This window comes from Ursus maritimus, unplaced genomic scaffold, assembly GCF_017311325.1.
Source record: "Ursus maritimus isolate PB19 unplaced genomic scaffold, ASM1731132v1 scaffold_2, whole genome shotgun sequence".
NCBI classification, from domain to species: Eukaryota; Metazoa; Chordata; class Mammalia; order Carnivora; family Ursidae; genus Ursus; species Ursus maritimus.
In genome coordinates, this window is record NW_024424452.1 from 43,709,992 (window position 1) to 43,723,189 (window position 13,198).

The following is a 13,198-nucleotide window of genomic DNA, read 5'->3' on the forward strand; positions in this document are numbered from 1 at the left end:
GAAGGGAAGAGACCACCAAAATATTGGTTCTATGATTTGATAGAACAATACTGTCCTTTTTAAAAAAGCAGGGCAAGGAAGGCTTCAACCAGATAAAATTAATAAAAGTAAACAAATCAGCTCTCAATTGGAGCAGAATGTAAGCAGTTCTGGTGGTGAGAAGTCTTCAGAAGATACTTTGTAATCAACAGGACTTACACGAGGAAGCAAAACCAGAACTACTCAGTGAAGAGACCCGTTCTTCCAAAGATAAGTGCAGTCATTCTTGAGTTAAAGGCAATGCATCTGAAACTAATATAACATTGTATGTTAACTATACCAGAATTAAAATACCGGAATTAAAATAAAAGACTTTTCAAAGAAGGCATTGCAGGTACCCTACCCTCCACCACCGTGGTGCGGGGAATGAACAAAATCCTCAAAGTCAGGCAGATCTGCTTTCCCACCTCTCCAAATCAAAATCATCTATAAAGTAGAGAAAGTAATATCTGCAATGTAGGGTAGACATGAGGATTAAATAGAAAAATGCATGTATAATACCAAGTACAATCTTTAATGAATTAAAGTTTGTTCAACAAATGGAAATCCAAAAACAAAACCAACAAGAGGAAACCAAAGGGTTATACCCCAACCACGGTCTGAAAATCAGCAAGATTAGGGGGGGAAATGGGAAGGAATAGGTCGATAGAGTATCCCTCGTCTACCGTGGGTCATGTACAACTTGTGGGCCCTCGTAATAGATGGATTCCCTTCCCAAAGGGGTCACCTAAGGGTGACTTCAACATTTTTCTTCTTCCACCATCTTGTGTTTTGAGGTTAATTGATGCTTTTTCCCCACTGCACTATGGTGATCATTTCTTACTACCACAAACTATCCTGGAGGCCAGCAGAGGTGAAAGGGGAATTAGACTGAACTAGACAACTATTGGCAACCATGGTGCCCTTCCAATTGGCCTGGAGTTCCCCTGGCACCTTATTCCAGAAATGTCCTGAATATGTGCCCAACTGCATCCTCTGCTTGGTTTTTTGGGGACCACCTCATCTGAGTGATGAAACCGTGCCTTTGGCTGGGTTGACCACATCCCAGACCCAGAGTAAGATCATCATTTTCTCACAGAAGGGATACTTTCCTTTGTATGTCATGGGTTATGTCAGAGACATGTTACTGACTCTACTTCTAGATGGAATTCATATTTTAACAGCAACTTATTCAGCAGGAGCCTGAGGAAGTGGGACTGAGGACAGAGTGTTTTGACATGTGAGAGAGGAAGAATGCTCCAGGGACTGAACCAAAGCACAATGTTGAGAAGACCAAGGAAATCGCATATGAGAGAATCCTGACGCCAATTCAGAAATTCTCCTCTCTCCCTGGAGTTGGCTAACAGATCCCCAATCCTGCAAGCATTGCCCAGTTTCCCCAGCTTTTCTCCTCCTGGAGTTGCCGTTCCATGATCCTCAAGGACAAGGTCCCGGTGGACTCCTCAAAGAAATGCTGCATGGTGAACAAAGCAAACTCAAGAAGAAAGAGATCGACCTGCAGTGCACAGCTGCCATGTGCAAGGCGTTACACAGCATGTTTCTGTACATGTTATCATAGTTAATCCTGATAGTAATCTCCTACACAGACAATGTAATTCCTGTTTCTCAAGCACAGAAGCAAAGACTCAGAAGTTCAGTAACTGCCCAAAGTTAAGCTGCAGAACTACAATGGCACTGGATCTCCCTGTTTCCTAGCCCATTCTCTTTCCCTTCTGCCCCATGTTCATCAAGGACTCCACCCCATTATTCAGCATCTTTACCTGCAGCTGACACCTATCCTCACTCCACCATCAGTCCTTCATTCTGTACACAACGCTGCCAAGAGAACATCAATGACTTTCAGAAAGCCATATATCCCAAGTCTACAGCATCCTCCTATTCCACAATTTACTCAATGTAACTGGGTGCTTAATAAGGGACCCTGTATCACTCATCTATCGCTACATGGTAAACCATCCCGAAGTTAGAGGCGTAAAACAATATATTCTATCTCATGATGCTGTAAGTCATTTGGGCCATTCTCCATTGGTCTTGCCTGAAGCCCTGCCCCCCACCATGAAGCCACAGTTAGCTGAAGATTTAGCCAGGTAGAGGGCTAAAATAGGACTGTTTGGGGTGACAAGGCCTGTCTCCCCATGTGGTATTTCAGCAGACTTTCTCACAGCATGGTGGTCTCAGGGCAGCTTCCAAGAGGACAAGGCCAGAGCGAAAGCAGTTTTCAAGCCTCCACTTGTATCACAGGTGCCAATGTCCCATTGACCAAAGCAAGTCTTGTAGCCATGGCCAGAGTCATTGTGGGAGGAGGCTACTCAGGGCATGGATACCTCAAGGAGTAATTCATTGATATACCACAGTCTCCCCCTGTGGCCCAATGAGTCACATTTCTTCCATTTGAAAAATGCACTACCCCTCCCAAACCACCAAAGATCTCATCCATGCATGGTGCCAAACTTCCAGTCCAGGACCTCCTGATCTGTCTCAGGTCCAGATGTGGGCTGAGGTTCCCAAGGTGCATTTCCTCATGCAGCTTCTCAGCTGTGACTTCCCATCATTCAGGACCCATGGACTAAAAAAATGTTATCTACTCCAGACATATTGAGCACACGATTTTGAGATGGCATACCCAATAGATACTCCCATTTTAAAAAGGGAGGAACAGGGAGCCACATAGCAGTCACTGGTCCATAGCGATTTTGAAATCCAGCTGGACCAAAGTTGCAGGGCCTCCAACTCTGAGTGCAGGAAATAGTTCTTGCATAGAGCCGGCTTTAATCCCCGGAGGTGCCTGGCCCTGCCCCACTGAAACGGTCTTCCTTTGCAAAAACTAATAGCCTGTGTGTGCCACTAAGTGATTTTTATCTTCTTGTTTCCTGTGCCATTTAGTCTAAGCTGGTCTGATTCTCTTATAAACCTTGTGGGCTTTCTACATACCAGGCTATGATCCATTTCATTACACAAATCTATACCAACAATTGTTTTTGAGACAGGCCTCTACTTTGGTCAGCATGTCAAGGTGCTACAGAAAAAAATGCCCTTAAAATTCTTAGAAGCCTTTTTGTCTAACTAAGAGAGTCCAGTAGACACCTCGCAAAGTCTTACAACCACTCTTGATTCGATCTGGATTCTGAGGTCATTTCTTATTTTGAGAATCTTGCCAGTTGGAGAGACTGGAAATGTGAAGTGGTTTTCTTTCCCAGCCCAGCCCAGCATACCCTGGAACCGGCATATCAACTTAAATTCTGCTTCCAAACAGAGCAGTTCTTTCTGGAGTGCATCCCTCTCTCCTCATACCCTATTAAATACAACTGTTTAAGGTAATTGACCCCTCCAGCATCCCAAATGGAAACCTTAAGCCAAACCTACAACTTCATTAGGTGTATTTTCTATCTTCCAGGTCCCTGGAAGGGGCAGCACTGTTGGGGGTGGCTCTGCTATGTGACATGGGTTGCCCGGGATCAGCCACCAGTCAAAGCCTCCTCTCGGGTCTCCTGGCTCCATCAGAAGTCTGCTTGCTGCCCCCACAGCCTCTGCCAGCCACTCAGTCCCAGAGCCACTGCCAAATAGTATAGGTTTTTATTACAGCAACATGTCACTTCTGGGTATCAATTTTTAGATCAGTTTTCCATCTCTGTGTAGGAAATCTCCCCAAAACTTAGTGACCTAACCATTTATTACTTGTCACAATTCTGTGAATTCGCTGGGTCACTCTTCAGCAGGTCATGTCTTGGATGACTTGTGCAGCTGCACTCAGCTGAGGGACCCTTGGGGACTGGACTCAACGGCCCTTTCCTGCTGCGTGGTATTGAATTCTGGGCTTCCTCATAACCCAGTGATCTCAGGGTTCCTGAAGGACAAGCCTCACTCAGTCGCAAGTGTTTATTAAGCCTCAGCCTCCCTCACATCTGTGTGTGTCTCATTGGTCAAACAAGGCATGCGGCTGAGCCCAGCATCATCGTGGAAGAGGAACCTATGAGGGTGTGGCTACTGGGAGGTGCAATTCACTGGGGTCGTGGCTGTAACAAACTCTCACAGCACCAAAAGGTAACGTTTGTGTTTTTCCTTCTATCTTCTTTCAAGCATATAGCCCAACAGCTTGTGCACGTGGGCATCACTGGAATCCACATCTGTGTAACTGAACTGAAGGGGCACAGAGTTTTGGAAATGCAAGGAACAGAAAGGTTAAAGTTACTACAGCCTTGGAGATGCAAACTACTACAAAACAAAGGTAACCATTACAAAAACTCTTTCCCCACCATCTTTCCAACATTCTTGTGAACCAGATATCTTTTCTGGTTGAAGGTCTTTAGGGCATCATGAATTTCAAATAAGCAGCCCCAACACATCAACCTTGTTTCTGTTAAGGTCAGAGGCAATTCTAGAAATAAATTCTATATGAATTTGAAAAACTCCTGATCCTAAATAACGTCTCCTTGAAATGTCTGAACAATCACATAATGTCTATCCCTCAGTATTTGCACAAGAGAAAAGGAATTGAACAGAATTACTGGCATATCAAAGCCAGTATTTGAATTTTCCTAAGATCAGACACAAGACTTGATTTGTCTTTCTCATCTGAGGAAAAGGTATACTTAGTTTTTCACTAAAATAAAGAGAATCATGAACGTGTTTTAATGGCCTCAAAGACTCTCTTTCCATCAATCATTTTCTCCAGAAGAGGTTGGGGTTTTTCATCAACAGTAGTGGGTAATGATGAACACATTTTGAAACTGTCTCTTGATTAATGATGTCTTGCCTTCAAGGATTGATAGGCCATAAAACTCTGTGCTAAAAGACACGTTCTTCCCTTGCTACCAATTGTGATTCTAAGGATCCAGGTATGTTTGCCCTGTTTTTCCCCACGAAGCAGAATATCCCCTCCAAGGGCAATAAGGGGATTCGCCGGGAGCTGGACTCATATGCGGTGGTTTTCTGTTCTGTTTGTTTGCTTCCTTGTTACACAATTAACTCTCTGCCTAAATTTCTAGCCTCCACAAGGCAAATGATGTTCCTACCCCCATGGGGGGGGGGGGCAACAGGAAGACTTCCCGAACCTATTCTTTGGGTCCAGATGGGGTCACTAACACACTCCAAGCCAAGGACAGGGGGGAATGGACATCCCTGTTGCTCTCTCACTGAAATGCCTACTACCGAGTAGTCCTGATAAGTACCTGGAGCTTCCTGGGACGATGGTGATAACAAGAGCCAGCATTTATTGATCTCTCACTGTGCCAAGCATTGTTCAAAGCACTTTGCATGGAATAATGCATTTAATCCTCACAATCGTGTGAGGTAGGTGCTATGATCATCTCCACTTGATAGAGGAGGGCACTGAGGAGTAAAGCCATTTGTTTATTTAGCTTTAAATGGCAGAGCTAGGATTTGAACCCACCACCAGCTCTGCTCCTTCAAAGATACTAGTCTCGCGAAGAATTCAAAATTCCTTCCAGCATCCATGACCTTGGGACTGTAGCTTCAGCAGCGAGTCACTGACATCTACACACATATGGTGTTAGTGGACTTAATTTTCTGATGATTTGCACAAATAGTTAACAGAAAGTCAATTACAGGAGCTCTGGCCAGTCACATTAGGCAGTGAACATCAAGCTAGGTCCTGTTCTTGGTCTAGGCATCTACATTCTCCTGGAACTTGAATGGAGCTGCTACCCAGAGCTGGGACCCTCGTGCCATCCACCCTCCTCAGCCGCCACCACCAGCCCCCCCAACCAGTCAATCCCGACGTGCTTCCTGAGGACCTACTCTGTGCCAGGCCCCAGAGCAAGCCCAGGAGACAGACCAGCACACTGGCAGCTTTCGGCCCCCGCAGCCCTGGCGCCCAACTGGAGAAACATGATTAATTTGGGGAAATACCAGCCTGGAAGTAATTAGAGGGGATGTTTTTAAAGGATTCAAACTAAACCACCTTTATGGTCCCTTCCAACCCCACCCCCATCCTGCTGATTTCTCTCTAAGGCAAGCATTTATTAGTTTGATTTCAACACACACACTTGTACCTGTAATTACTATATAATGTCTGTTTACTTTTTTAAATGAAAATGAATTTAAATTAATCTTGTTTTGTGAATTTCAAGGCACCCCCTGAGATAAATGAAGACACTCCAGGGTGTCATCAAACCAGTGCTGGGAATCCTTGCTCTAAAAAGTGGAGAAGCAAGCTCATCAAACCTTCAAGGAGCCAGAGGGGAGAAATGTATATAGATATACAGATCGAGCACAGTAAAGAGAGAGTTTTATATGTCTATTACTCACTTATATACACATACACACACAAATACCTATGAATGGTAGTGCACCAAATGTGGTTATCTTTAGAAGAACTGTCTGTTGTAAACTTAGCACCAATGCCCCCTCATTATTAAAGCCTCCACACCACGGCGGAGTTGCTGGGAACGACATTTCTGAAAGCGGGAAGAGGCCATTATTTTCCAGAGTTGGACAAATGCATAGAGAGGTTCCACACAGCATCCCGGTGAATCTCTTGAGACTCTGCACATTAGTGTTGCAGACTGAGCTAATCGGTAGGAATTTTCCAGATGTTCTTGAGCTTTATAGCTGAGTGGCTTCTAGGCAAGGTCTTTGAGAGCCTCTCACTTAGCTGTCATGAGCTAAGATTGATCATCTGGGACCTTTGCTACCATGGCCCACCCCACAGGTATGCAAACTTCTAATGCCCTTATATTGCTTCTCTTTATGCTCGGAAAACATAGAGTGGCTTCTCTTGGAATACCAACTAATAGGATTAGGTGATAGGTAATCATTTTCCTTTTTTGTATATATATATTAGCAAGAGACCTCATCCGGAGAGCTTTCTACGCCAGTCTACAAATGTTGGGATGTTTTGTCTTGAAGGCAGTAAGGAGTTACCAGGGAACTGGAGGTAGGATCTGTGTTCTGTGAAAGTCACCGCAGCTGCGCAGAGGGCAAAAGCATAGAGGCTGGGATGGCGGAGGCCAGTTCAGACAGCCATGGAGGTGACAGACCCTTAGAAGATGCCACAGAGATGGGGTCTGGGTGGGAAGAAGGTCTGCTGGGGGGCTGGGGGATGGGACAGGGGGTGGTCCATGGCTCCTTCCCCTTTCCCCTAACCTGCAGGGAGGCTGGGGGCGCTTAAATTGGAGGATGAGACATCAGGCAATTTCTGCCATGCCCGGAATGTGCTTCATAGGTGGAGAGAGTGGAAAATGATGTTTCAAGAATTCCTCCAGAAAGGAAATCTGAGAACCAAGCCCTTCCTTGGAACAAAAACAGGAAAGTCACAATGTACATCTAAGCATATTTTTCTTGGACATCTTCCTAACTTGTAGATAAAGCAATAAACCGTCTCAATCAGGGACTGTCGGGTGTTTCTAAATGACCTCGGGCTTCGACCCAGGCCTTTAGGCCTCTGTGTGTGCTGGCAGGTTCCTCTGGCCACAGCCCTGCTCAGCCAAGCTCCTCCACTCGAGAGAGGAGACACCTACATGTGGCCTCTTGAGGTCGTGTTGCAGGTGCTGCCAAAGGCTGTCGGGCAGAAGGGGGGACAGAGCTGCAGGACAACGGGGCCTTACACCAGGGCTTCTCAGGCATAGCTGTGCAAGTGAACCGCCGGCGGATCCCACAGGTCTGGGGCAGGGCCTGAGACCCTGCATGTCTCAAAGCCCCCAGCTGATGCCAAGGCTGCTCGACTGTGGGTTACGCTTTGCGAAGGACGGGTCTAAAAGCAGTCAGAAGAACAGCCAGGAGGTTGGTCAGGTGACCAGAAGGAGTAAGATATTGACCACTCCTGAGCTCCCTTGATTCACTGTATTTGCTGCCTCTGCACTGGAACGGACCTGCCCAGTGTACAGTTTGGGGCACTGGAAGACTTAAAACAAGGCGGAAAGACACAAGAAATAAGACAGCGATTCAGAAACCTCAAAGATAGAGTACTGCAACCAGCATAGTAAGTAAGAAAGAAAGAAAGAAAGAAAGAAAGAAAGAAAGAAAGAAAGAAAAGAAAAGAAGAAAGAAAGAAAGAAAGAAAGAAAGAAAGAAAGAAAGAAAGAAAGAAAGAAAGAAAAGAGGGCCTCTGTGTTCCTTGTCTATTGCTACATAACAAATTGCCACAAACTTAGCAAAGAAATGTCCGCTCATTATCTCACAGTTCCATAGGTCAGAAGTCCGACTACTGTTTAGCGAGATCCCCTGCTCAGGGTCTCATCAGGCTGAAATTAAGACACCAGACGGGCTACAACTCTCACTGGAGGGGCCCTTTCCAAGCTCGTTCAGACACAGAATTCACTTCCTGGCAGTTGTAGGACTGAAGTCCCAGCTTTCTTGGTAGCTGTCAGCTGGGGACCACTCTCAGCTCCTGGAGGCCACCATGCCATGGGCCCCCTTTGGCCTAGTAACGTAACATAATCCTGAGAGCCATATCCTTGCACCGAAGGCTGTGCGCCTCTGGAGCCGTCTTAGAGTTCTGCCAACCACAGCATCCTGTGAGTGCCCATCTCACACTGGAGATACTTCAGCGTAAGTGTAATCCTCCGTTTATTCTCATCAGGCTCCAGACCATCCTGTGATGATGGTGGTGGAAGGAGCAGCCCCCGTGTCGTGAGCCCCAGGGGTGCGCCAGCATTCTGCTAGGTGCTCCACACATTCCTCGTTCAGCCCTCTCCGTGCTCCTTGGTGATCTGTATTATTGCAGGCGAGGAAACGGAGACCTAGAAATTTTAAGTAACTTGGTATAGCTACACCATTTAATGACCCAGTGACTTTTGATAGAATGGATTGGGTCCCAGTCTGGACCACCTGAGTGACCATTAATTTCCTCACCTAGAAACAGAGAGGTGAGGCCAGGAGATCTCTGAGGTTCCTTCCAATTTTGACAATTATTCCATGAAAACTGCAAGGTTGAGATGTTCAGTAGTTTCTTCCTCTTGGGCTCAGGCAACGCCACAGCCATAGTAGCGTGAACAGTGGACGTGAGAGAGCTAGCCAGAAGGGCTTCCATCACGCACGTGGCTCTTAGCCCTGAGTGTGCCCTCTTCTCTAACTCTGCTCTCCCCTGCTCAGGGTTGATGGCTTTGCAAAAGCCGCAGCCCGGCCACAGGCCCTTCCCATCTCCAGCTCCCCTAATCACAGCTGCCGCTCTAAGGCGCACCCCCAGCATCCTGACGTGGAGAACCCATGTGCTCCTGCAATGGTCTAAAGGGAAAAATTAAAGTGCCACGAAGGTGATAGAATTGTCGGAAATACAAGGCATCAACTGGTAAATTGTGAGATTTCTGTCATGGAATGTTCCGTAACAGGGTACAAATCACAAATTTTTCAACAAGACGACAACGAGAAACAAGGAAAAGCTATCAGTGCCATCTTGTGGAAAGACCTATATTAAAGTGTCCAAGGTAATCTGGCCACACCCAGATCACGTGGAAGCCTCCACACTCAATGCTGATGTGCGACCGAGGGACGGCAGGATGGCTCCACTCTTGGTTTACAGCAATGGAACTGATGGGTGGGGGGTCCGTGCTGATTGCCTAGTTCCCGTGCCACGGCAGTTATTAAATAATTTGTATATCATCCCTCACTATATGAATACTACATAAACCCCCATAGCTCCAACACCACACACACACACACACACACACACACACACACACACAACACCCACGGTCAAGCTGTCTGCCCCGATCCTCTATACAGCATGGTTCTACAAATGTGGGAACTTTGCGTTGACCTATCACAGCACCTCATCCCCAACAAATGTACACACACTTGGACCACAGCTGTTTATGGTATAACCTTCTCTTGCAAAAGCAAAGCTGATTTTATTTCACTTCTTGAGTTGATTAGAAATTATCTCTCCTCCTTTCTTCTGAATATCCTCCTCGTATCAGTTATCTGTCACTGCATAAAAATTACCCCAAAATTTGATGGCTTAAAATAATAAATAATTATCATCTCATAGTTTCTGTGGGTTAGGAATTCAAGAGCAGCTTAGCTGAGTGGTTCTGGCTTAGGGAATCCGTGAGGTTACTGTCAAAATGCTGGCCAACTGAAGTCTTAATGGGGCTATTCCAAAATAGCTTGCTCCCTCGCGCGACATTGGTATGAAGGCTCAGGTCCTCACCACACAGATCTCTCCACGAAGGTCCTTGAGTGTCCTCACAACACGGCGGCTGGCTTCTCCAAGAAAAAAACACAAGGTCTTTTATGACTTAACTTAAGAAGTCACATGCCATCACATCCACCATATTTGGTGGTTACACATCTATCAGTGTAGGAAAGGACCAGACAAGGCAGGAGGTGGTTCACTGGCGCCATCTTGGACGTTGACATCACACCACCCCTTCCTATATCCAATTTCCAAATCATCAGGTTCCAGGTGTGAAACGTGTTCACACAAAGAAAGATCAGCATAGTTAAGACACTGAGAATTCTGACTGCAGTCCAAGGGCCCCAGGAACACAACCCCAAGCAATCCTTTGCCTTGATGGGACACAGAGGCCGGCTTGGAGCAAGGAATTCTCTGACTCTGGCTTCAGAGTCTAACTACCACTGGTATCGAGCCAGTCTGGGAACTGGGACCTCAATGTGAAACAGAAGTAGGTCCAAACATGTTTATGGACTGGGGTAGGGGGAACTAGGATGCCCCAAAACTGTTCTGTTGAGCTTGTCAAGGAGAGTTACTTCTACTGTTTCACGATGGAGAGAACAACCAGAAGACAGGAAGGCTCCTGTCTTCGGAGGACTTTTCTGGTGGTTCTAACCCCAGCTTATCTTTCCCCCACCAACTTCTTTAGCATGTGTTATTTTTACTGCACAATTAACTTTTTAATATATATTACCTGATTGTCTTTGATGAGTAATTTAGTGCTTTATTATATGTTATAAGAACAATTACATTGGAGTCTAAATCCTCCCAAGTATGTTGTAAATTCCTCCAAGTCGGGGAAATTAAGCTTATTACTTAGCTCACCGTCGGTGTCAACACACACGCGTTTGCGTACACCTGCAACCACATACACGCAAACGATGGAGGAGGAGCTCGGCAAGAGCAAGGCTTGTTTATCCCTTTTTACAAAAACAGTAATTGGACTTAGCCAGGATCATACTGACACACTCATCCTCTCCTTAAAGCACAGACAGGTAAAAAGTGCCCGTTGAGAAGGTGCTGCGCGGTACCCAACGTGGTCCACAGGCTCACGCACTGAAGAGTGACACACCGCGCGCCGTCCCTTAGTCCTGGACACTCGCATACACCCCAGAAATGTGCATTCACAGTCTCGCCTATACATTCCTTTTTTTTTTTTTTTCCCATTCATTGGCTCCTTTAACATTTTTGAGCACCGTGTATTAGACTTGTGGTTCCTACACAAAGAGGTAACCCAATCCAATAAAATAACTGCTTCCCGGGAGCACATATTTATACAAGGTGAGAAGTGAGCACAGAAAAAGCCTAAATCTTCCTGAGGGTCAGGTAACGCTTTACAGAGGAGAAAGGAAAGGAAGATCGGTGTTGAGTTGAGGGGGGGGGGGTACAGGGCGCTGACACGGTTAAGTCACAGAGGTCTGAGCCAAAAAACCATCACAGAGGGGCTTTCCTTTCAATTCGAGACTCTCCAGGCTCAAGACAAAAAATTATATAGCACCCTTGACCTTAGGACACAGCCCAAGGCAAGGATGCTGGGCCCTTTTCACCCAGCCTCTGTTGGAAGGGAGAGGCACAGCTGTAGAGAAGAAGGGAATTGCTACAGAGGGAGCCAACTAAACTTTCTGTAAGGAGGTCCAAGCAGGTGGAAGGACGCACTCCTGTCCCTGCAGAGACAAGCACAAGCGGAGAGTCACTGTTAAGGGCTAAGGGGAAAAGAGAATCTCTGTCCCCCGCCCCCAGAAATGTCTTCCCTATGAAGAAGATAGGCTTTGAGGTAGATCTCAAAGAAGCAAGGAAGGGGCATAGGGTGTAGGGAGTGATGTGGGAAGTTTTTGTCTGATGAGTGAAGGCAGCAAAGAAAGGAGAGCAAGACAAAGGTACCAAGAAAGGTTCAACATGAAAGGAGCGCATGCCGAGTCTTGTCTCCAGAGTCAGTGCTGTCAGAAGCCCTGGGGAGCCACAGCAGGCAAGGAGGGAAGGAATGGATGCAGATGGGCAAGAAGATTGATCAGGAGTCGGTGGGAAACTGGAGTGCCAATAGGAAGGGCCACCCCAAGGCTCAGATTGCAGGGAAGGGGAGGAGAGGGGGCATCACGCAGCTGCTGGCTCCTGGCAAGGGTGGGTGGAGGCAATGTTTCAGCCTTGTCTGGGTAACTGGTAAGTGGATTTTCCACAGGGTCAGAGAAGCCTCCGAACTCGGAGGAAGAAATTTCCATTTTACTGGAACCAGAGGTTTAAATGGCCAAATGTGTCTCAAGGGAAGTACATCTTTACGGCTAAGTGCCCTGGGCTTGGACTCAGAGAGGCCTTGGCTCAGCCAGCCCAGCCACATACTAGTTGCGTGTCCTTGGCCGAGTTAACCAACTTGCCAAAGCCTCAGATTACGTGTGTACAAAAAAGACACAGCAATACCATCCACATGTAGTTCTTCCAGAAAGCACTTGGCGGAGGGCCTCATACATAGGCAAATTCAACAAGGGTTAACTATTTTCATAATTATAATTAATCTGCATCACTAGAAGCACATTGTTCAAAGGAGGATACAGACGGGTCCGATCACAGCCAAGACACTGTGTTCAGAGCTAGGTCTCTACTAACAACACTGGTGAACTCTGGTCTCCCCACCGGAGGGTGACTCAGAGAGCCTGGAAGTCACGAAATATTAAGAGAAATTAAGAAATCCTTCAGCTGTTTAACACGGATGGCATTTGGGAGTGTGAGGACGGCCACGTGAAGAGGCAGCATCCTTCCATTTAACTGCAGGAAACAATACTGGGCGTTAAAGATGCGGGAGCCAGGCTGTCCGGGTTCAAATCCCCAGACCATGAGTCACCTCGCTCAAGTTCCTGAACCTCTCTGGAGCCTCAGTTTCCTCATCTGTAATGTAGGGTTAATTAGATTAACTGCCTCATAAGATTATTGCGGCAATTAAATCGGTTAACACAGGTAAAGGGCTAAGAATAGTGCCTGGCATATAGCAAATGCTCAATGAACGATCATTCTTATGTCGTGGGTGGTTATTATCCC